This window comes from Falco punctatus, assembly GCF_963210335.1.
Source record: "Falco punctatus genome assembly, chromosome: 4".
NCBI lineage: Eukaryota > Metazoa > Chordata > Aves > Falconiformes > Falconidae > Falco > Falco punctatus.
In genome coordinates, this window is record NC_137583.1 from 88,194,754 (window position 1) to 88,219,685 (window position 24,932).

The 24,932-nt window shown below is 38.9% G+C and overlaps 1 long non-coding RNA gene across 1 annotated transcript in view; it reads left to right on the forward strand.

Annotated features, from left to right (window-relative positions):
• The window catches only part of LOC308062401, a 69,460-nt gene extending 60,267 nt beyond the window's left edge, over nucleotides 1-9,193 (forward strand). The window contains exons 4-5 of the long non-coding RNA XR_013927558.1: nucleotides 5,008-5,116; nucleotides 7,260-9,193. This is a non-coding gene — a long non-coding RNA (uncharacterized lncRNA). The remainder of the gene's footprint in view (nucleotides 1-5,007; nucleotides 5,117-7,259) is intronic.
• The last annotated feature ends 15,739 nt before the right edge of the window (nucleotides 9,194-24,932 follow it).

A 24,932-nucleotide genomic window follows, 5' to 3' on the forward strand; every position in this document is an offset into this window, starting at 1 on the left:
GCTGTGCCCGGGGGGCCGCACCCGCGGGGCCCCACGCTGGGGCCGGGCAGGGTGTGAAGGGGAAGGGGCGGCAGAAGCCCCGCGGGACGGACCGGCCGTAACCCCCATGGCCCGGCCCCCGCCCGCTCGGGGGAGGGAGAGAAACCAGGAATTGGTGGAGCCCGGGAAGAAGGGAGGGGCGGGGGGAGGGTGTTTTTTCTGATTTGAATCGCGATAAATCACAGTAATTTCCCCAAGTCGAGTCTGGTTTGCCCGTGACGGCAATTGCTGAGCCACCCCCCTGCCCTCCCGCTCCCCTGCCCGGCGGAGGGGGGGACAATGACAGAGGCGCTGCTGGGCGCCTGGGGTTCAGCCAGGGGCAAATCACCATGGCTGGTTTCGTCAAAATGCATCAATTAAGAACGTGTTGGTACATCCACAACCATCCACAACAAAAAGGAAATAAAATTATTAAGTCTAAAAATCTTTGAAGAATGGTTTGACTTTGACTGGAGAAACTTACCTTTATTTTGTTTTAGGACTAGGGAAGAAGAGTTGTTTGGTTTTTTGTTTGGTTTTTTTGTTTGGTGGGTTTTTTGGGCCTTTTTTTTGGGTGGGTATATGTGTGTTTTTTAAAGTACTGGGTAAAAATACTTGGCATTTAAAAGAACAAATTCAGCTGTATTGGGCAGATCATTTCAGTCACTGTAATTTTCCATGTATGGGGGAAAAAATATGTCTGAAAAAAATTGCTATGCTCTGAATAATATCCTATAAGTAAAAGCCTGTAAAGCATTTCAGTGTTACACCAGTTTGGCACAGTATAGGTTTGCTAACTGTTGCACATGGTTTGCTCCCACTGTTGGGGAATTCCTATCTTGATGTAGATATTAAAACTTTCTGTTGGCGCAAAGGAAGACTGAGCAAGGTCATAGAGGAGAAAGGTTACCAGATACAGACCAAATACATCAAGCTCAGTATATACCTTCAGTGAACAAAGATTTTGTCTGGGAGAGTAATGTGTTGCTTCCCTGCTTTTAACCATGTTGCTTTTGCCTGTTGTCAGAGACATGGTACTGGACTAGATGGACACCTGGTCTGATGCAGGACAGCCGTTCTTATGTCCCAGAAACATTAATGTCCTTCAATTTCCTTGTTACTTTGCTTAAAATTTAGCGTGCATAAGCATTTGTGTGATTGGAATTTTATACCATTTCTCTTTAGGAAAGATAACTTTATTTGGTGTGGTGCAGTTTACTAAATGTATTAATATTGATGGATGAATATAAATAAACTGTAGCAACAGAGTCAAGGAATACATTGCTTATACATGAAAACGAACATAGAAAATGTCCTTGCTTGCTTGTTCCCAAGAAGGCTTATGATTGATTCACTGAATATGGACAGCTGTGGGGAAAAGAGGATCCCATAGTGTCTGGCCAGTGCCTTTGTTAAAACCTGTCATATAAGAATCCAGGAGTGAGAAGAAATTTTTGATATTTTCACAGTTAAACCCAGAGTATCTTGGTTCTACATCTCTGTTCTATCTTAACTATCTTAAAATAAAAGTAATTATAACTATGTGCATGTCTATGTGTAGAGAGGACAAATCCAGAAGATGAAATCTGAAAACTGTTGTGGAGGTGGGAGAGAAATTCTGCTCTTGAATTCACGCCCATGCTGTATGTTTCAGGGCGAGAGCCGTAAAGGCATTTGCACAATTTTCAGACAGATACATGTTGCCAGACAATACAAAAAGAATCTGCTTAATCTCTTACAAATTTTATTTTTCCATACAAAAGATCCTGTGCATTCAAACATTATTATTCGACGTGTGCAAAAAACCCAGCTGTTTGTAACTTTGTGGAGCCTGCCTTGTGCGGTGTCCCCTACCTCCTGCATGCCGATTTAATTGTCTACTCGCTTTTGTGACTTTCTTCACCGCTGCCTGGTTGGCGCACAGACTGGAAAGGGACTAGCTGCCAGTTCAGTCTGGGATGTCTGTCTGTCATATTTCCCTCTGATGTCTGGAGGGGGCCTCAATTCCAGAACCTCTCTCAGGGATAACCCCCTTACTAATCCAATGACATGGTCGTTATTGGTTTCTGTTTTGTCTCTGCACACCAACAATATAACTGAATTTGAAAAGACTAGCTATGTTCAGGTAACGGAGGAAATAGAGAATTGTTGAACTAATAATAGCTTTGTGTTGAGAAATGGACAGAGTTTGGAAGATACATAACATTGGTCTCCTGAGGCATTTCAGATGATTGGGTTGAAGAATGGGGGAAATCAGAGCTAGGAAGATTTTACTTCTGCTGTTCATTAAGCATAATATTGTAAGGCACAAAGGCTACTAAAAATTACTATTTTAGTAATTTAATTTTTTTTTCATTCCTTATTACTCGTGCTGTGGTAGCACTTGACAGCCACCTGCCATAGACTAGGGAGCTGCTAGAAGCCACTTTTAAACAGAAACAGAAGGTAGCTCCTGCTCCACGAGAATGCAAGGAATATAACCAAGTTGTGGGCTTCGTCCTTCAAGAAATTGCACATTCACACAGAAAGCATTTGTTGTCTCAGTAGAAGACAGAGTATAACAGATGGGGAACTGAAGCACACAGCGTCTCACTGATTTAGGTAACATCTTAGGGAAAGTCTGCCAGAACCTAACCTACTAGTTTCCTGAAACCAAGCCAGTATCACAGCCTCAAGAGCATGGGAAATCTTAAGGCAACTTCCTCCCTAAAGCAGGAATGTCATCAGATTTCATGCCATGGGAAGTCAGATAATACTAAAGACTAAGGGTTAAAATTTATCAGAAGTAGTTTCTGTGTTGGAATGTTCAAAAGATAGGTGGCATGACAACTATACTCACAGCTTTTCTTTAGGAAATTTCTTTAAATATCACCAACCAATCAGCAGTTTTTAAGGTGACGAATAAGCTAAGTCTGAAATAAATCTGAAATTATTGTAGCTGAGCAAAAGGAATGCTTTACATTTTTTACTATTTACCCACAAATATAACATTTGACCATGTTATTGAGTCAGGAAGTTTCTATTAATTTTCCATAGCTTAGGAAAAGCACACTGTTCAGAAAATCAGCTGACTTTTAATCAGGCACTGCCACTTACTTTTTATGTAATTAAAAAATCAAATAAGAATTTATGCTTGAATCATGTTAGTACTTAAGTACAGCTTTTTATTCATAGACATGCAGTACATTTACAGGAAATTAACATAACAAAGATGAAAACTATATTAATATATAAATAATTAATATGATGTTAATAAAATATAATTGCCTTTCAGGATATGGTGGATGAAGTAGAAATGTTGGATTTTTCCATATCAGGACTAATTTTCATACCGAATATAGATATGCTGAAGATAAATGGGGGAAATAATACTTTGAAATAGCTGAAATGTCTGCAAAATGTGATAAAGGAATAGAAATAGCAATAAAAATATTTTCTTCTTGTTCACAACAGAAAATACAGCTTGCTGTGGAATTATGCAGTGTGATTTCAGCTGGAACAGTAAATGAATAAACAATGAGGCAAAACTCTTCACCACCAGCAAATTCTTTGAAATGCTACCTCTAACACAAGCATAGGGTTAAGAACCCAGTGCTTGGGTCATGAGATATAGGTTGTAATAAACCTGTCAAAAGCTGTTCCTTCTGTGGGAAATGAGATGAATTGTAAGTCCACTATGTATGGAATGAAAATTCAGAGAGGATTGATAGAAAAGTTTGTCATAACGAATACAGAACTTATGCTGGGCCAAAAGAGAGGTTAGAGTCTGCTACGGTTGTATGCAGTTTGACCTAAAGCGTTAGTGGTTTGGCTGGATGGAGGGGAGGAGGGCAAACTTTTAGCCTGCCCTTCCTTTATGGTAGTTTGATTGGAGCCAGAAATACATGAAAGCCAGCTGCTCATTATTTGTCCTCCCCTGGGGAAGTAGTCCTAATGGGGATGCATTCTTTGTGGATTCCTTGCTACTGCTGACCCACAGCACTGCAGGTAATGCTTTGATGGAAAAGGAATAACAACTGATTACAAATCTGTCTTTTGGCACCAGACTTCGTATTAATACATCCGTGGTTTGGGAGCAATGTAGTCACACATATTACAAACCCTGCAAAATCCAGGCACACTGGTGCTTCTTAGGATGTAGACCTACGTCCTAAAGTATAGCTGCTGAAAATTGGACAGCTAGTGCAAGAGCACTTGTTCCCTTTCATGTTCATCACAAGATGATGAGAAATTAGTTTACTAGGGCCTCAGGCCAAACCTCCATGCCAAGGAGTCTTACAAAAAGGAGCCCTAAACCTGGCCCTATGGTGATCTTACTGATTGCAAAGCTGGTCACAATGACTTCTTGAGCAGTGAGCCAGCCTGTTGATTGCTTGTTTGACAAGAGGCTTCTTGCCAGGAACCTGATATAGAGACAATCTAGGATTATAGCCAGATTAAAGCAGCCATTTGGGGATGTTTAGATACTACACTAGAGATTGACCCCTAATGATTTGGAAGCCTCCAAAGACTGCAAATGAAAAGCATGTGGGGGGCAGGGAAAAAAATGCCTGGCTTGGTGAACGATCTTCATACTTTGCTTAGAAAGAAACAGGAATGCTGAAACAGCTTTCCTTGCTAGGAAGTGTCTGGCAGAGAACTAAGTCTTGGTAGAAACCCTTCTTTCCAGGGACAGTCAGGCTGATATTTCTGTAGATGCCCAAGGCTTCCTTACCAAGAGTAATCCTTAAGTATTAGGGATAGCCTAAAGCAGAAGGCTGAGCACAAGGCTGTGCCTTACAAAAGCAACTAATTGCTTGCATACCTTCAGAATTGATAGATGTGATTATCTCACAATAAGGTAACAATGTTTTTGAAAAAAGCATAATTTACAGGGCTAGAAATTGTAGCATCCAAAGGCATATGCTTTTAGCTTGTACTTGAGAAGGAAGACTCTTCTGTGACATACAGCATAAATAACTTTTGCTATTATCTCTGTTATCTCCCTAGGGTTTTACCACCCTAAGCCTAGCTCTTGCACCACTGGAAAAGGAAAACAACTTGAAAGTTACAGACATCTGAAAAGCATGGCTTTGTTGTAGAGGATATAACAAGACAGGTAGGAAAATGCATGGAATCATGAACTGCTAATGAAAAGAGGTTGAAGCAGTACTAGCAGTTAAATGAGAAAGAGTGGTTGGGGTGCACAAAATTCAAATTAGCGACAAGATCTTTAGCGCACTGCAATCAGGTTTAGCCAGACTTGATGTATCACAGCTCTACTCAAACTGCAGCTGGAGGGAGCGCTTAAAAGTGAGAAGCTGATAGCGGCTGTGATGAGTGGGTGTGTGAGCAGATCTTAAAAACTTGGCTGAAACAAGCTAGAGAATTTCCTTTTTAGAGCTAGTTTGAAGGAAGGCAAATCTGACTGGTGCTTTTTATTTGCTATGAAATACTTTCTTACTGTGATTAGCTTAGATGACCAACTTGAAGAAGTAAATCACAGCTGAGTGGAAATAATTAAAAAATTCTTTGTTGTTTGTAATTTTTTTTAGCAACTTTTGATGACTTGTCATAAGCTTAGGAGTAAGAGATTTAGCATGGTTAAACAGAGTGGCAGTATATTAACCTTTAATTTATATTTAAATTGAAGTAAGACATGTGGGTTGAATGAATGAGATACAAAGCATAATGAGTGGTGTGACCTATGTATGTGCTTATAATTTCTGTAAATGTTTTTAATGTTTTTAATATAAATAAATATCAAATACATATTCCAGTTTTATTGGTACATCAGAAAAATTAACTTATTGTGAACTTGAAATTTCATTCTTGTAGTCTGTCCTTTATTATGGGTTGTGATTAAAAGCTAGGAAATTAGTGATGCAGTCTCTTACTACTGTATTTCTCCCCCCGCCCCCCCCCCCCCCGAAGCAAATACAACCTCCTCATAATAATAGGTCATAGAATGGTTTGGGTTGGAAGGGACCTTACAGATCAGCTAGTTCTAACCCCCTGCCACGGGCAGGGACACCTCCCACCAGCCCAGGCTGCTCCCGGCCCCGTCCAGCCTGGCCTTGGGCACTGCCAGGGATGGGGCATCCACAATTTCTTTGGGCAACCTGATCCAGTGCCTCACGACACTCACAGTGAAGAAGTTCTTCCATATACCTAAAATAAATCTACCCTCTTTCAGCTTAAAGCTATTAATCGTTGTCCTACACTACACCTTTGATAAAAAAGAACAAGTTTTGCTTTCTGAATGTTGCAAATAGCCATTAATAAGTATCTTCCAGTGCTGTGTTTTGCTGCTGTCATTTCAATCTGCACTTCTGAGTTCATCATGTGAATTGTAAAGAAGTTTGTCTTTGAGTTGCAGTACATGCAACACTTCTGTTTCTTCAGTCAAAAACTGAGAAGTAACATGTTTTTCTTCTGGGATTTAAAAAAGCGCCATGACATCATGTGCTTACAAATACATCGCTAAATTTAAATTTTGCTCTATCTTGTGAGACTACAGATATAAAAAATAGATAAATATTTACGAAAAGAAGTCCCTATGAGTAGCATTTCAGTTTTTCAGACAGGATCAGCAATGCATCCTATGTAACATGTGCTTGAGATCTCCTTAACTACTTAGTGGCTTTTTCTGCCCTCCCTCACTGGCCCCAAACTAATGGCTTTTCACTGATCAAAAAACCGTATTCCTCTCCTCATAGTTCTGTGGGTCTCAGTGACAGCTGCTCAGCATTAAACCCAGAAGAACAATGAAAATAAAGTCTATCTGGAAATACATAACCTCCATGTAGCCTTTATTGTCGTTGCCCTTATGGGTTGAATATATTGGTCTCTTCAAACATAATATCAAATATTTCAATTCTGAGGAGAAAAAATATTTTGTAATAATGCAATGGCTGATGATGGTAATGTCAGTGTGTAAATGAAGAGCTACAGAGGAGGAGGGCTTGGTCTTCAGTGTTCTGAGTCAGAGTTGCCTTTAAAGCTGACAGACAATACAGTTTAGTGTGTGTGTGTGTGTTTCTTTTTTTTGGGGGGGTGGGCTTTTTTAAAATGTAGATTCATAAGGATTTGTGGAAGAAATGAGTAACCATGACAAAATCTGTGTTTTATTTTCAGCAGCATGCTGATAATATCACAAATGGCTTAAGATGGTTAGTAGCCTCCTGTTGTAAGAATAATGGACTACTGGCACAGATGTGCATTGCTCCTGTGAGACTTTTCAATCCCTTCCTGTCTTACAGGTTTACCACTGTTTGCCTGCATGCTCATGTCTGTCAGAAATATATTTGGCTTTTCCAAAACCCAGGAGAGATTTTATCTCAGTGTAAGAAAGAAATTTTTTTACAGTGGGAACGATCATTCACTGGAACAACCTCCCCAGGGACATGGTAGAGCTCTCATCACTGGAGGTTTTCAAGATGTAATTGGACAGAGTTCTAGGTAATTTCATCCAAGGTTCCTTTCCCAGAAAAGTTTGGACCAGATAATTTTTCAAGGTCCCTTCCAACCTGGCCTATTCTACAATTCCATAGTTCTAATGAAAACATTCCACTTTGTGAGTTTCCATCTGCAGTCTTGCCTGTTGCTCCTGTACAGCCACCAGTCAGCTGAGATGTCTGAAGAGCTGTAAGCTTCAACTGGGCACAGTAAGCCCCTCTTGCTGAAAGGAACAGGTTGGTGTTGCAAGCTAAAGATGTTCCTCTGCAAAACCAACTGACTTCTCAAGGCAGGCATGGAATGAATTTATGGATCTTTTTTCTTAAAAAAAAAAAAAATGAAATGTTTTTCTTTGACCAATTATGGGGGGAAAGGGAGGGGGGATGAGGGGTGGGAGTGGGGTGGGGAGCAACACACGCACATAATTCTGCTTTTCCTGTTAAGGAAATCATCAAATATTTCTCACCAAATCTTCTGAGTATGTTTATATAAAATGCGGGTTTTACAAAGATGAAAAAAAGATTCTAAACATAGAATCCAAAAGCAAAGCTTGCCTTTTTCAGAGCAAACTACCTTAGCAAAATTCTTCTGAGAGTAACATCCATTGCTCACTTCACTTGGAATTTCTGTTCTATAAGCCTTTTTTTTCTCAACAGAATGTAAATGAGTGATATATCCAAAGTAAATTGAGTTACACTGTTTCAAAAGAAATAGCAGCAAGCTGAGAACGGTACCTATCGCTTTTATAGTATCAAAATCTTTTTAAGCTGTCATTTGTCTGAAATATTGATGAGGAATTTATAATAAATATGGCTGAGTATGAAAATTTTAAAGACAAAAGACTGCAACAGTCTGATAATGGTCACCGATATGAAACTGGGAAAGATTTTTCATGTTAGATGAGTGATTAGAAAATAAATAATCTCTGATGTAAATACATAATTAATTATTAAGAGACCTTTCTGCTAGCTCTAAAACTGAGGACAAATAAAGACCTACTTACTTTTAAATCCAAAAAGATGTGCAAATGTAGTTTGAGAAACCTTTTGGAATAAGCAGTAGGCAATTCAAGGACATTGCAACAATCCACTTTGAAGGCCTTATCCAAAATCTGTGAAAATTTTAGGGGTTCTTCTCTTGGCTTTACATTCAAGTTAAAGAATCTGGTGATTCTCTAGATATGTTATTGGCTCTTGAATTAACTTTGGCAACTCTCTTTCATCCAAGGTTTGAAATATCAGAAAAAATAGACCCTTCAAAAATATTTCTTCAAATGCTCATATATATGCTGAGGTAGACAGTGCCTAATTTGTGACATACCTACCTAGGAAACACTGAAATCAGTGTTAAACTTAGTTGTCCCAAAGCTGCTAGACATCTAACTGTTTTCTCACATAAAGGGCAACTCCTTCTCCATCCCATCCTTTCGTTCCTAAGGAGTCTGTATCCCATCATTGCAACACTGCAGTCATAAAGTTGTTAATGAAGATACTATCAGCAGAAGTCCCAGGACTGATTTAAAGAGCCCCACTGGTTATTGACTGCTGGACTTTAAACCACTGATCAAAACTCTTTGAACCTGGCAATGCAGCCAATCTTTCATTCATTGTCCACCTATCCAGCCCATATTGCACCAATTTGATGATACAGACTACAAAACAGTGTCAAAGGCCTTGCTAAGTCAAGTTACACAACATGCACATCCCTCCCTTTATCCACACCACCAGTTGCCTTGTCCCAGAAGGCAAGGAGGCAAGTCAAGCATGATTTCCTCTTGTTAAACCCATGCTACTACTATCAATTTTTTGTTTGTTTGTTTGTTTGTCTGTTTGTTTGTTTGTTTGTTTTGTTGGGTTTTTTTTTATGCATTGAAGGAATAGCTTCTAATAAGATTTGCTTCACAACCCTCCCAGGAATTGAGGGGGGGTTGACTCACCCATAGTTCCCTGAATTCCCCTTCTTGCCCTTCCTAAAGGTGGGTGTGATATCTGTCCTTCTCCAGGCATCAAGAACATTCCCAACTCCCATGATCTTTCAAAGACCATAGACAATGGCCAGCTCCTTCAGCACTCTCAAGTGCACCTCATCTGGTCCCGTGGACTGCTGTACACCCAAGTGGATTAAGTGGTCCCTAACTCTTTCTTTCTTTATTGTGAGTAATGCTTCATTAATTGAGGGCAGCCTTACTTTTGAAAACTGAGGCAAAGAAGGCTTTAAGTAGCTGTAGCTGTCACAGTCATTAACTATGAGTGTTACCTGACCTGCCAGTATAGATTGTAACTGTGGGTTTCTCAGGATCGTGCAATACACAAGGATATGGATGTCTGGGTTTCTGAGAATTTCTATTTTAAAAAATTATATGAAACTATCCTTTTTACTATTAGTAAATGCATATACACACACACAGAGACAACTAACAGTAGTAAATATATATTACAACTCACTAAAAATTACCACTAGGAAAACAAGTATATATTTGAAGAGTAAAGCAAATATATGTTTATTGGGAGTTAGTGCAGAATTCCAGCTAGTGAAGCAAGTGTATATTTATGAACCTTTACCTGTGTACCAATAAATATATTATGTGAAGTGTTACTGGTATGACACTCACCAAACCACTCCCAGGAGTGGGGCTAATCAATGATGGAAAAGTGTCACTTCAAAGATGATCAGTGTTACAGAATCCGAAGTCAGCCAGGTGTCCCTGGCAAGGGTCTGGTCTATCCAGGAGATCTAATGTATGGAAGGTTTCTCAGAGAAGCTCATTTTAGGTAGGTAGCAAGTTTCTTTTGGTGTAGATATGTAAGCAGGCATAGGACAACAGTTTCTGGAATAGTTGTTGCTGACTCCTGTTTTCCTGAAAGTTCAGTCTTCCAGTTTCTTTGTTCTGCACCCATCAAAGTTTCTTTGTCCTGCCAATTACTTCCCTTCAAAGGAGATTTTGGCAGAGTTAAGCAGGCATGACTCAGGGCTCCTGACTGAGGAGATATCCTTCTTTGTCAGTATGTTTAGCCGGTGGTCTTTGTGGCTGCTCCATCAGTACCTCGGCTTTTTCCCTATTGCTTTTCACTAGGTCCTCTGGCCCACTAAGCAATGGGCTCACACTCTCCTTAACCTTCCTTTAACCACCCATGTATTAGCATGCACTCTGCTTTTTGTGACTATTCATCTCCCTTGCTAGCTTTGACTTTGAAATCTTTGGGTTTCCTTGCTCCTTTCCTACATGTGCTAGCAACATCTGTGTATTCCTCTGAAGCAGTCTATCCCTGCTACAGCCTTCTGAGAACTTTCTTTCTGTGTTTAAGCCCAGTCAAAAGCAATGTGTTCACCCATGCTGGCCTTCTGCCATGCTTGCTCCGTTTTCTGCATACAGGAATTGACCGTTTTGTGGGCTGAGGCAGCTGTCCTTGATTAGCTAGCTAATTCTGGGCCCCGTTACCCTCTAGAGCAGTTTTCTGTGGGATCCTGCCAAGCAGATCCTAAAATAAGTATCTTCTAAAGTTTACAGGATTGATTTTGCTGTTTATCTTTCTTCAGCTCAGGACCTTAAACTCCACAGCTTCAGTCACTGCAGCCAAGGCTGCCTTCAGTCTTTCCACCATCCAACATATATTCTTTCTTGGTGGCAACAGGTCCAATACAGCATCTGCACTAGTCAGTTCAATGATCACCTGTATCAAGGAATTACCTTCTAGAAGTCTCCCAGATTGCTTGTGCTCAGCTGTATTCCTCTTTCAGCAGATAATAGGGTGGCTAAAGTTTCCCATGATGTATTGGGTATGTCTGAGATGGAATTAATTTTCCCCACAGCAGCCTTCATAGCGCTGTGCTTTGTATTGGTAGCTAGAAAGGTTTATAGCACACCAGTGTTTTGGTTACCACTGAGCAGTGCTCGCACAGCATCAGGGCTGTCTCTCCAACTTTTTCCCCCTCACCAGTAGGCTGGAGGTGGGCAAGAACTTGGGAGGGGACATAGCCAGGACAGCTGACCCAAATTGACCAAATGGATGTTCCATACCATATGACATCTGCTCAGCAATAAAAGCTACGAGAAAGGAGGAGGGGTGGGGGCATTCATTATTTATCATGTTTGTCTTCTGGAGCAAGCTCTGCTTCCCAGGAAGTGGCTGAACATCGCCTGCAGATGCAAAGTAGAGAATAAATCTTTTATTTTCCTTCACTTCCGCATGCAGCTTTTGCTTTATTAAACTGCCTTTACCTTGGGCCATGAGTTTTTTTCCATCTTATTTTCTCCTCCATGCATCCTGCTGAGGAGGGGAGTGATAAAGCAGTTTGGTGGGCACCTGTCATCCAGCTAGGGTCAACCCACCAGGCATGAGTACCACAGGTTCTGACTGTGGCACTGTGTCCAGCTGCTGGAAGAATGTTTCATCTGCCCCCTCTTCTTAAGCAGGAAACCTATAGTGGACATCAACTACCACATCACCTCTGCTGGTCTGTTCTCTAACCCTTTACCCACAAGCTCTCAACTGCTTTGTTACCTACCCCAATGCAAAGCTCCATGCATTCAAGAGTGTGCAACTTCATCTCTACCTGCCCACTCTCTTTCCTAAAGAGTCTGCGCCCCTCCACTGCAGCACTCCATTCATGTAGGCTATCTCACCATGCCTTTATAATCCAAATAAATTTACAGCTGTGCAACTGCAGATTTCTAATTCCTTCTGCTTGTTCACCATGCTATATGCGTTGGTGGCAGGCCCAAGTTGTGTTCTCACACAGAAAACGTGAGACCCTTCCTCTTCTGCTGTCCCTCAGATGCATGTACTCTATCCCTAGTCTCCTCACTTCTCTTCCAGTTATAGTAACCTTCCCCTAGCATATGTAGTTAAACTCTTTTCTCAATGGATTAGGAAACCTGTTTGCAAAAACACTCATGTTTTGCTGTAAGATGTGTCCCATCTCTGCTCAGTAGCCCTTGCTCCTCAGGGAAGGTCCTGTGATCACTGAAGCCTGAAATCCTTCAATCACAGCCCTGCCTGAAAAAACAGACTGTGTAGAGGAATTATAGAGGAATGAAGCTGGGTTAATTAACATTGATAACATACAGCTGTGGGCTCGCTTCAGGGGCAGTGGGCTGGCTGATGTGGATAAGGTGCAGGTGTGGCTGGTTCCTGCTAAGTAGTTAAATAGCTCTAAGGGGTATGGAAGAAGAGCACCAGATGAAGGGAGATCTGGAAGTAGAGGGAGGACAGAGAATATGTGTGCTCTGGATGGAGGAGAGACAAGGAGAAGGATACAGCAGAGGCAAGAAGCAGGGTGGAATGGCCTGAAGGGGATGGAGAAACAGCACAGGCAGTCAATGAACTTTTGAAACCTTGTGAGGGATTGGTGGCTGTGCTGAGGCAAGACATGAGAACTACTTATTGAGGTTAATCTGGTATGGGATGGTAAAAGCCTTGTCACAGCTGCCTAGTTCTGAGGCTGCTGCAACAGTCATGCAGCTAGTTGTTGGCTTGCTGGATGAGTCTGCTTCTCCTCTTGCCTCAAAGGCCCATGAGGTCTAAACCAGATTTTGGGCTTGTTATGTAAATTATTGTTGTCCCTGTAATTAAATGGAGTTCTACATAAATGTCCATGACACAAAGTACTTATCTGAAAATGCTGTGTAGTTACATGAAAAACAACAACAAAAAACCCCCAGCAGCTTAAATGTCTGCATTCCTTGTGCAGAAGTGCAGCCTAAGTATGGATATGGGTAGAAGAATGGCTATAAGTTTAGGCATAAATAATTAATCTGAGTAATTTAACTGCATCAGTTACACATATGCAAGTATGTCTTAAGAGCCCTACAGTTTAAATTTATTGTCTTGGATTACTAGTAAGTAATAAATTTATTACTCTTTTCCCTTCTGTTTCATAATTGAGCAATTCATGCATTTAATTCTTGCTTCTAGTTAAATGAGTAATTTTAATTACAAAATAATTGATTGAACAGTGTAAATACACTTCAGTTCTAATTAATATGGATGTATTATGTGGTGTATTCTATTAATGTGTCTTTTGTTAATGTTTCTGTAGCTTCTCATCCTCTATTCACTACAATGAATGGGAGTTTCTGGATGCCTTTTTGTTTTTTCAGGAAACATGGTGTTAGAGCTCTACAAAGTGGTATTGTAGCAAAATTTTTAGAAGGATATGTTTGAAAATCTTTTAACAAGATGAGATCCTTTTACAAGAAAAAGCCCTGAAATTGACTAATACATTACGTGATACTCTCCAATGCATATCAGCTAGTCATAACATTATTACTGGGTGTGCTATAACACTTCCACCTTGGGCTGAGGAATTCCACCCACCTCGCCCCCCGGGATTAATATGTCTACTTGTCTTGATGCTTCTGTGAACAAGGCTATGTTTAAGATTAACTCTTATAACCAACCTCTGCTCATATTGCCAGTACTCTGTGAATTTGTCAGCATTCCTCCCAACTCTACTGGAATTTTTTGTGCTTGCACATGCCAATCATTGTATGCTGGCCTCTATGTATGAGTGAGGAAATGGTGAGCTGCAATGACTGTTGCTTGCATTTCACCACTTGAATGACCCTGTTTTCCCCTGCTGTCTCCAAACTGATTCTTTCCTCTTTTCCCAGTCACTTGAATGATACCACAGTTATTCTTGTGTTAACTACTTTCATCTTCCTTTTACCAGAAGGAATAAAACCTGGTTTCCAGATGTTCATATAAAAGAAAAGGAAGTTCACTATTAACAGATATTGAGAATAAACAGCACCACCAAGTTGCTCTCTCTCTGTCTCTACAGAACACTATTACTTTTTACCTGGCATACATATGCCTGCTTTTCTATTTTTGTCATCATATACTGAGGTATTTTAGTGTTTTGATGCTAATTTTCAGATTCAGCTTTAGGGGAAGAATTTGATGCCTGGTAGGTAGGATATTACAAGCCTGACTGTCACATTTGGATGCTACAGTTACACAAATAACTGACCAATATCATGTTGACAGATATGTATTTGGATTCTGTGTTGGGCATGCTTTCTGAAGATAATAGCTACCAAAGAAGTCCTACAAGCAAACATGCAGCAGTCTTACAGAGATTATAATCACTCTGTTTCATATGAAGGTGGAAATTTAAATTTGAGTAGATGGCAAATGTCCTGTCATTTTCCTTTAATCATTCACATGAGGTAGACAGCTGTTCGGATAGTGCTTATTGGTAATGCTGAAATTACTAGTTCAGCAACTGTCTTACAGCATGCAGGTAATTGCAGATGGTTTTCAGTGTAATTCCTTTTCTAAAAGAGAAATGGAGAAACCAAAAGAGTAGTATCTTCCATAAAGACCTACCTGCTTATTTTCTATGAAGAGGAGTCCTAGTATAAGTAAATCTCTTCCATTTTGACTAAGATTAGTTGCTTTCAGAGTTGGTGTGGTAAGCATGTAAGATAGACTTATGTAAACTGAAGTCCCCAGTTCTAAATTGGGCCCTAATTGGCAAATCTCAGTGGCTGCTCAGGAGCTTACCCATTTTTGTCTGTAAGAATCAGGTCAAGATTTACTCTAGGAAATGCAGACTGTCATGGAGTCTCCCCATGCCAGTTTTAGAGGATGTAGATAACTTATGCTTCTTTTGATTCTGCATTTATCAATTTGTCTGGATATGTCTATGTACTTAATGTCACATGCATGTTACAAGCCATAAGTGATGAAGAGGTAAAGCTGAATGATACCCTACCAATATAGGAAGGCAGGTATGCCTCACTTGATTGGAGGCTCAGACCAGCTGAGCCATTTATTTCCCATTTTCTTAATTTTTTTACTTGTTGCCTTTTGTAGTATATTAGCCTAAACTCTAACAAAAAGGTTTGAAAATTGGATACTGTCAGTGTGAAAGTCTATTATAACCTGATCATTGGTTTATGAGTTTGATGTTCTAAGCATTGTCAATATCTCTTGCACAAAATATTGAGGATTATTCTTTACTTCAACTACAAGCAGCATTTTCTAGCCACATGACTTAGAAATTTTATTTCTGCTGAGGTCTTTGAAAACTCTTATTTCCCCATTAAATGCACAACAGTAATAGACTATGAGATCTTCGATTATGAGTTATCTTTAAACTGTAGAAAGAAGTACACACATCAGCAGTTTATTTCCATGAATAAGAACCCAGAATAACAGACATTTTAGAATACCATAAAACAAAATAATAAAGATAAAAATCCAGCCAAACAAAAAGATTAAGTATATTTTCTTCTTTGCTTTATGTGTGTTCAACTATTTTCATGTAGTCTTGAATTAGGATGTTGCAAATGCTGCAGACCAGAGCCTGTGAAATGTGACTGTCATATTTTTATTTGACTTAATGTCTTCTGCAGCATTATTTTGGCATGGCTCTAGAAAGTTCACTGAAGAGCAGCCTTAGCAAAGTGGCTGTGTCCTGATTTGATGTCAAGTGCTATTATTGAAAGGATAACAGGAAACTATCTGCTGGTGACATCTATTCTCTGTCGGTGGCAACTTAATACAGTTGTTTAACTGCAGCCTGGATTGCAGTTTAAATGTATGCCAGAGCACATACAAAGGTCTGGGAAGGTTCTTCAGTGAAAGGGGAGTTCACAGAGAATTTTGTGATACTCAAACTGTAGAGCTAAAGAAATTGATTTCCCTTTCTCTTCCCTGCCTTGCTTAAACACACACTATTCCCAGTTCTGTCAGTACACATGCCTGGGATTTGCTTTTCCAGTGAAGATGGCATATGCTTGTTTGATGTAGGTGTTAGAATCTGCCTCCACAATTACATAATGTGACAATGAATTGAAAATAAGGCTATTAATATTCAGGGAACTAAAAAATGCTGCCATCGTATTTCCTTAAACTGCTGTCGTTCCTTGGTACAATACAAACCTTTACATTAATATTCAAGGAAATCATTACTGCTGTTTTCCATGTCCAGCTTCCCCCCTTCCACACAAAAAAATGTAGCTGGAATTGTCTCTTATGCAATCTTTCTATTTAGCACCTGGTATGAGATTGATGCTATATAATCGCATCTCACTTAAAAGTATAATTAAATCCTGTAATTTCCATATAAATATTTCCTCTAAAATAGCTCAGAGGTATCAGTCAGCGGAACTACTGAATATATACAATAAATGGTCTTGATTTTCTGTTAATTGGTGTTTTTTGGTCTGTAAACTGTTTTCCATCTGTTAAAAAGAAATAAATTCCCTCATTATTCAATGAACAGAAACAAATGCTTTATATCATGATAACAAAAAACATCTGAAATTACTTGCTCTGTTGCAGTTTCTATGATTTCAATAAGCATGACAAGTATAAAGGGGACAAAAGAAGGTGTCATTTCCACTACTGAGATAACTCACAGAATACAATGACAGTATGATAGTTGAGAGCTTTACATAGCACATACTGGTGGACACAGCATAGCAATAATGTCAATATTGTGAAATGGCCAAACATGAACCCTCCTTTAATAGCAAAAGGACACTATATGAGAAACTTCATAAATCCTTTCTTCTAATCTCTTTACCTTCCTTGTCAACTATGTATTGGTATTGTTATATAAAACACACAATTTGGTTTCTATTTATTACATTGGGATTCTAAGCCACAAATGGAATTTGGTCCCTTCCTCATCCCTGTTTTCATCGCCCGGTCTTCTGGAAAGAGGTAGGTTTATTGCCTTTGAGAAGTATCAGTTTTCTAACATTGCTGCGAAGTGAACGACTGTGGTGGGAAAAAGCAAGGCAGAAATGGGATGTTTCTGCTTTGTTCAAAGGAGTGTCTGACCAGTATTGTAGTTGGCTTCAACCCTCATGCTGGGGCTTCCTGCTGATAGAATGTTAACAAAGATCAGGAAAACCTCCGTTAAGAAGTGATAAAGAAAAGAAAGAGCATAGAAGAGAGGGAAACAAGGAAGAACATACAATAAATAATAGTTTAAATGAAAAAGAAAAGATCCTGCCAGAGCAATGCAAAAGAAAGACAAGAAGGTTATGTGACTATTTGTGAGGATGGGAAACAGAAATAAGAAATGTAAAAAACAGCGTACAGGATTTTTTACCTGATCCCTATGGTAATTTAACTACACGCCAGTCACTGAATTCTGTTTGTGATAAGTAACTCAGCTGAGTTTACAAGAGAGTTATGCAATGACAGTTTTGCATTCAACTGTAGCCTGCTGAGAACTCCAAAAGTCAGGGCAGCGTTTCACTCTGTTTTTGTGATGGTTGGGGTGGGAGGCAGGGGTGTGGCTTTAAAAGCCCTGGGGGTTTCAGTTACTGTGGTGGTGAAAACAACCTTGGACAGAATAAAGAAATTGGCTTCTGATTTACAACAAAGCTGCAGAGGAGGAACAGCTTTGATCCTTGGCATCCATTCTTGACCAGCACTGCTTAAAGCTGAGGACTTGCACTGTCACGACAGGCAAACAGCGTGGGTGTGCTGCACAAGTTTCGCCTTGGTTGTTTTGGGGAAGTAATCTCTGTAACAGGCGTGGAACTCCTGCACAGCTGATGGTGCAAAAGAATTGCCTTGTCATGGGTTGTTTATTTGGGACCAGTAAAAAGTGAAGAGCATGGAAGAAGTATGCACGGGGGAAATATTCACCTAGATTAGCTACGCTGATTTAAAAGGGAGTAAAGAAAAGGTCATGAGCAGAAATCAGAACATAGAAGTAGATATATGGGATAAAAAATGTAGTGCTGGCAAAAGTTAATGAATTATGATTAGATAATAAAAGACAAAGCATGGCAGATCTGTGAAGCCAATGGGCAGTGAAACTTCTGCAGTTTTGGAAATGCAGCTGTAGGCTTTAAAGGGCAGGAGTTGATACATTATAATGCAAATAATTTAGTAGGAAATCAAGTTTACATTACTCTTACGAAGTTCTGTGGAATGAATGGCACTGGAATGGATGTCAGAAGGAAATAAGCAGATGTCAGCTCTTTTTAAGGATAACACAAATTATATTGATCAAAGAATAAGTACTGTGGAATTTCAAGTCAATATTTTTCTCTGTATGCGTAAAGTTGAGGGAGATACTATATTCTTAAATAATAGCACAACTAGTCATAGGGGAATTTGTCTTAGCAAGTTTTACTGCTTCTGCTTTTTATTTCTGTTGTTCAGGATCTTAAATAGTAGGCAAATTGTCCTTAAATTATCAGTGTCTAACCTTGAACTAAAGGGGCTGCTTCAGCTCACAAATTTCCTCATGCAATCTGATGGGCTTACATTCCTCAAGAGCTTGGTATTTTTACACACCTGAAAGGTAAACAGAAAATCTATATAGCTGCTTTCAGAAAGCAATGAGTTGCTGTTTCTTGAGTCCAGTAATCATGAGCATTGTCACTGTTTCTTTATTGCTTGCCTTGTTCATAAGACAGCTGAAATAAGTCTTGGGTTTCAAAGTGGGAGAAAGGAGGAAGGAGGCAAACAGACACCAGAAGCCTAACTTTTGGGTTCATTTGAAAAAAATTGTGTTCAAGATAAATTCAATATTTTTCCGGGGTTTCAAGTGATCACTCAAGCATACATTTCAATCTATTTAAATATTCTCAGATCAAGAATTATGTAAATTTCTTCTGGTATGCATCTGTTTTTTCTCTTTGAGTACATCTGATTTTATCAGGAGGCAGCACATCAGGCCACACGACTCATCATAATTGCAATTAGAATGCTAATTACGAGGAAAAGTGTAACTTAGTATTTCAAAGGCACTGTCCTGGGAAAGGATGGAGTTACTATTTCAGAGTATGAGGAGGAAGAATCTCCAAGACAGTGGTGTCAATGAGATATCATAAAATATCCAGTATTTTTTAACTAATATGTATATGCTGCGTACCCATGATAATGTAAGAGATTTCAATATAGAAAGAAATTTCAGTAGAGTGGTTTGAGATGCATCTAGCAACCTGTTCTTCAGGTGTTTTTAGAAATTTGCTCAGATGAGATGATCAGTGAATTGATCACATGAAACCGAAGAAGCTTGTAGGGACAGAAGTCCTTGAAGTTACTCAAAAAACCTGACAAACTTCTGAAAGTTTGGGGGATTTTTCTGCCCCCTGAGGACTATAAATAGGGTACAAGTGCATTTGCAAGTGCTTTTACAGAATTCAAATGGATGGAATGTGTCACTGCACTACTGCTAAAACACTGTCAGCAGAGAGCACACATCTGCAGATTTTGGGCAAAATTTTGTACCATGTACAGACTAAACATCTTTCTTTAGTGTGTGTGGCATACTTGATAGATGGAAATGGGCGCATTTGTACATTAGTGGGTTTCTTCTTATCTTCAAAAACCTCCAAAGTCATGAGGTGGAAATAAAATCAAAAAAACATGAAGATTCTCACTCGTTTGTGGGGTAAGGGAGGTATTTTTTTCCTCTAGTACCTATTTTGCTCTGAAATGCATCCATGTTTATCTTGACAGTTTTTCTGATTTTTAATGCGTGCTTTACAGAGAATGAACCAATAGAAAAATTCTTTCACTAACTTATTTCTCAGAGTGTTTGAAGAAAACATTTTATGAATGCTAAAGATACTGACATTTTGTTTGAATGAATATCAAGACTTAGAAAATTTCTGACAGTCTCATCTGTAATGTCGTATGTTACTGGTGGGGATGTATTCTTCAGGACTTTTTGTGGTTCATTACTGTTTGGGATGTCTAGAAGCCGAGAGACGTGAAGGGTGTTGTAATCTTAGAGTCTGGTTTGTACTGTGTGAATGTCTGGGCCTCAGGTGGCCACCCTGGTGTAAATAACGTGCTCCATCCATGGTGTTAAAGTATTCAAGTTGGTCCCAGACCACTTGGCATGGATCAGGGAAGTATGGATGAAGCTGAATAAGGAAAAAATCTCCAGTGTATTCTCTATAGAGAGCAGAGAAAACAGACACTGTTGGCTATATTTTAAAGTTATCCCTGCTATTGTGCTTTCTTTGTGTTAACTTGGACACTTCTTGAGTTGGGGAGAAAGAAATACTTTGGGGACATTGCACTGTGGGAAATAGACGAACACTAGAGATTTGGTAGTTGGATGCTTATCTGTATTTGCACATGTCCTTCTCTGTTTTTTCCCAATGTTTTTCTTGCTCAGCAGCCTTCATGTGAAATTTTTCAACTTAGTTATGGTGTGTTCTGGCTGACTGGAAATAGGCATATTTTGTCCTTTATTTGCCTCTGATCTTCACAAATGTCCTTCAGATGTGAAAAGGCTTCCCTAAGGCACGAGCAAACTCCGTGACCTTTTCAATGTACTGAGCCTGTTCATGAGACAGAGACACCAACCTGACGTTGATGAGCAATTAGGTACTTCGTTAAAATCAAAACAGATCACTGGTACTCTTCTTCCACCCCCACTCCCTACCCCCTGCATCTTAGCACTATGGAATTTCTATTTTAGTGCAGGTTATTCTTGCTATTTTGCACATTGCAAAAGGATTTCTTCACTAAAAAAGGTAAATTTTTTTTTGGTATTAGTCTTCATTATATTTTCTAATAAAGGAACTGATGGCATCATGCAGCCAAAGGTTTTTCTATTAACTATGTTTTTTATTTAGACTGTTCTTTCAAATCTTACTGTAAGTTTTTCTTTCTCCATCTGTTCACTCCCCTGATGCATTTTTGGTTTTAATTTTTTTCATTCTTTCATGATTTAAAATTATAAAATGATCCAGCCTTGAGATACGATTTTTAAATCTACATATTGAGGTAGAAACCTTCTAATTTTAACCTTTCCTAAAGCTTTTGAGGTTTGATGTCCGGTTGCATATATGTGTGTACTGAGCGATTGTAATCTGTGTATCACTCTAAACTTACTGTTCAGCTTTTTGTTTCAGTTCAGGCAGAAAAAGAAAAAAAAAAAAGGTGGGTGGGTGGGTGTTTGTTTTATTTTTTCCCAAGTGCAAGAGTGCTTATAGACCTGGTCATATTTCACTTACACCATTTTGTCATCATTTTGCCAATAGATTGGCCAATATCTCCAATCATTGTCTGTAGTTGTGAAATCCATAAAAAATAACCATGATCCACTAACTCTGTGGGTTTCAGTATCAAATGTCATTGCCATAGAACGATACTGCAGTGAGACATCTTTAATCATGATCCCTGTAGGTAAAATGTATTATTTTGCATTATATCTCGAGCTGGGGAGGTGTTAGGTTTTATTTGCTTGTACAGAAAACCTTCCTTGCTTTTTAAAGGACCTGGTGTGTTCTCAGTCTAACTGACATAGAGGAACTTACTTCAGCTGTAGGCAAGCAAAATAAATAGGAATGAAAGAAGCATTCTTGTTAACAATCAGGCCTCCTCTGTACAGCATTTCCTTATTACTTTGTCTTTTAGACCGAGTACACCCTGACTTTGTCATCTCACTAGAACAAAAAGAAGGAAAAGGAGCATTTCTTTTCTTCTTTTTGAGAACTTTCAGTTAATTTCATCACTCAGATTGGTTAGGGGTCCTTTTCTTCAGCTAGGTTTATTTGGACAGATAAAGCTCTTTTCCGGTGCAATTTCTGGAATAGTTAAATTTAACAAAATAAAACCCAGCTTACTCAAGGAGACTCCTCTTTCTCTTTTAAAAAATCATTGACAGATCAAGGTGATAGTAACTTATGTTAAATATGCAGCTTTTTTAGAGCTTTTAAGTGTTAGTAAGATTGTTACAGTTTGTGTTTGCATTTTTGCATTGCAGGTTGAATACAAAGATTGCTGCATGGTAGATTCCCTATTTTTAGCACATGCACTTGTGCTTACTCTAGCATACCTTTAATATTTTCATGTCTACAATTCTCTTCTATTTGAGTCCTTAAAATATGCTTTTTGTCAGCATATCTGCATGCCATGTGGTAGTAGATTTTGTAACCAATTTTATATGTATGTGTATACATACCTACATATCTTTTTATATTAATAAAAAAAGAATCTTTATATTTTCCCAGTTCAGGCCTGATGTGACTTAGAAGTGGCTTAGAAGTCTGAGTATGAGTAGGCAAGTAAAAAGGGCTTGAGGGGATAAGTGTACTGTGTTATGCCTGTGCAAGAATGACATTAATAGAGATGTGAATGAATGGACTATGTCGTGTTCCACTACTTACAAGTCCCAGTGAGCAGTTAGTGAACAGCAATAGCTCCCTGTTATAGCTGAGGGAATCAAAGAGCACGTAGAAAAATGATGGGCCACTGCCTCTTTGGCAGGCACAGGAAAAGAATGTGGCTTCCTGGTTAGCTGCAGAAAGTGCTAGGGAAGAGAAATAGCAAATAAAGCATATTGTGCCACTCTGAAATCAGATGTCAGATATATGCATGCCTGAGCAGAAGAAACTTTTTAAATGTATGTGTGTCTTACTAATTATTTATATCCTTCATCAAACATTTAGCACATTTAGCTATGGTGAATATACAATTCAGCACATTTGGCCACCGATTCCCTTCTTATATTTATTTAATACTCTTTTCAATAGAAGTAGCTGAAAACTGTAAATGAAAACATTGCTCTACTGAAGTCAGTGGAGTTGAGAATTTACTGCTGGCTTCTTAAACCACTGCCTTGAGCTTCACGTAACTGTAGTTTAGCATAAGGCTATATAGGGTACTCTGTAGGCGCTGCTGGACTGTCTTTCAGATACCAAACAGAAAACCAAACATATATGATGTAATTGCCTTCTAAACAGAGTGTTTGATGCTTAGTCTATTAAATATGAACTTCTGGTGAGGCTAAGAGAGTTTTTTCTTTTTCTGCAAATCCTTCTCTGGAAATGACTAACAAATTTTCTAATATAGAAGGTGAGTGATTGATAGTTGCTGCTTTACTTGTAGTGGTTTTATCTGTCCCTCTCTCTTCTCTGCATTGTCAGGGTGCTCCTTTAGGTATCCAGTTGGTACAATGCATCCACAACAATCACCAGCTGTTGTATTCTACTCATCTGAGCAACACTGTTGGAAACACAACTGTACAACATTGTACAAGTGAAAGGAATTTGCTTTGAAGAGATGCAAATGTATATGTGAACTATTCCCCTCTTAAGACCAATCATTAAAGTCCTTATGCTTCCTCTAGAGACATGTCGCGTAAATGCAATACCATTAAATGTGAAAAATTATCAGCAGACCAAGTGTCAGTTGGGAAATTGTTGTTATAAGATTGTGGTTCTTGTTTTACTATTTTTGTCTAAAAAAACATTCTCCAGAAGAAAAATTATGTTCTTTGAAGTGGTTTTGCATTTGTTGAATGAGAGCATGGATATTTTTATTTTGTTTTTCTTCATACTCATATCCCTCTCTGTAGTCTTTGCTGTCCTGTTGAAAAAAAACACCACAATTCAGTGAGATGTGTCAGATACGTAAAGTGAAGCATCTTGCAGATTCCATTATTACATTTGACAGTCTTAGACAAAGTCAAGAGTAAAACATAACAGAAGGGAGAAATTTGCCATTTCATCACTTACAGCTTGTTTTTTTCTTTCTCTCTTGCAAACAGAACTTAATTGCTATATGATCTTTATATATTTTTTTAAGCAGCTGGATGTGCATTAGGTGTTAGAATTTCTACCCAGCATTTGGTAATAGACATATTTCATATTCCATTGCCTATTTTCTGTTGGTCTTTGATGGAAAGCTACTAAAAGAAATTAACTGGACATGTTACTGAGATTCAAAATCTGCTTTTTACATAATCCATAATTTTGCATTAGTAGATAAAAAGTAGCAGAAATGCAGTCCATCTGGAATACTGTTTTGACTTTTTTCTGTTCTTGCAAACATGGTCATCCTAACTGGTGATTTTTTTCTTTTTCCTTTTGCTTTAAAAAATCATTCTCATAATGTTCTTGTAGAAACAGATTAGGCACATTGTGATAATTCTTGCCATATCCCCCTCTCTACCCCTGCAGAGTAGGTTGCTGAGCAGACCACAGCACAGAAGTGCTGTTCCTTCCCAGAGGATGAAACACAGGCAAATTAACCAACAGAAAACATAATGATGCTAAACTGGTTAGGTGAAAAGCTGCAGACTTGGCCTACTATTTCACTGTTCTGAAGTAATTCCTTTATGAACACTTTTTTGAAGGAGAATTTTTAGGTGGGGCTTGAAGGGGTTTTTTTCATCAGTAGTACTGAAAATGATTGGACTTTCTCTTGTTTCCTAAGGCCTTATTTTCTTGTCTTTTCCTACTTGTATTCAAACGCAAGCTACAAAAGTGTTTTTCATGGCACAGGAATGTCCTCCTGGTAGTCTTTTTCCTCTGATCTGAAACTAAGAATATAACTGGAATTTATTTCAGATGGAGAACAAACTCCATCAAGGGAATCTACTGTAACTGTAAAAAAATGAGAGCTTCTCTACAATATTGCTAAGCAACAGGGAGACGGAAGGAGCCTTTGCTGTCTTTAACAGCGGTTTAGACGATGAACACTTCCTCCCTGCAACAGAGGTGAGCAGAGCCTTGTGAGAGGGTTCAAGTCTGT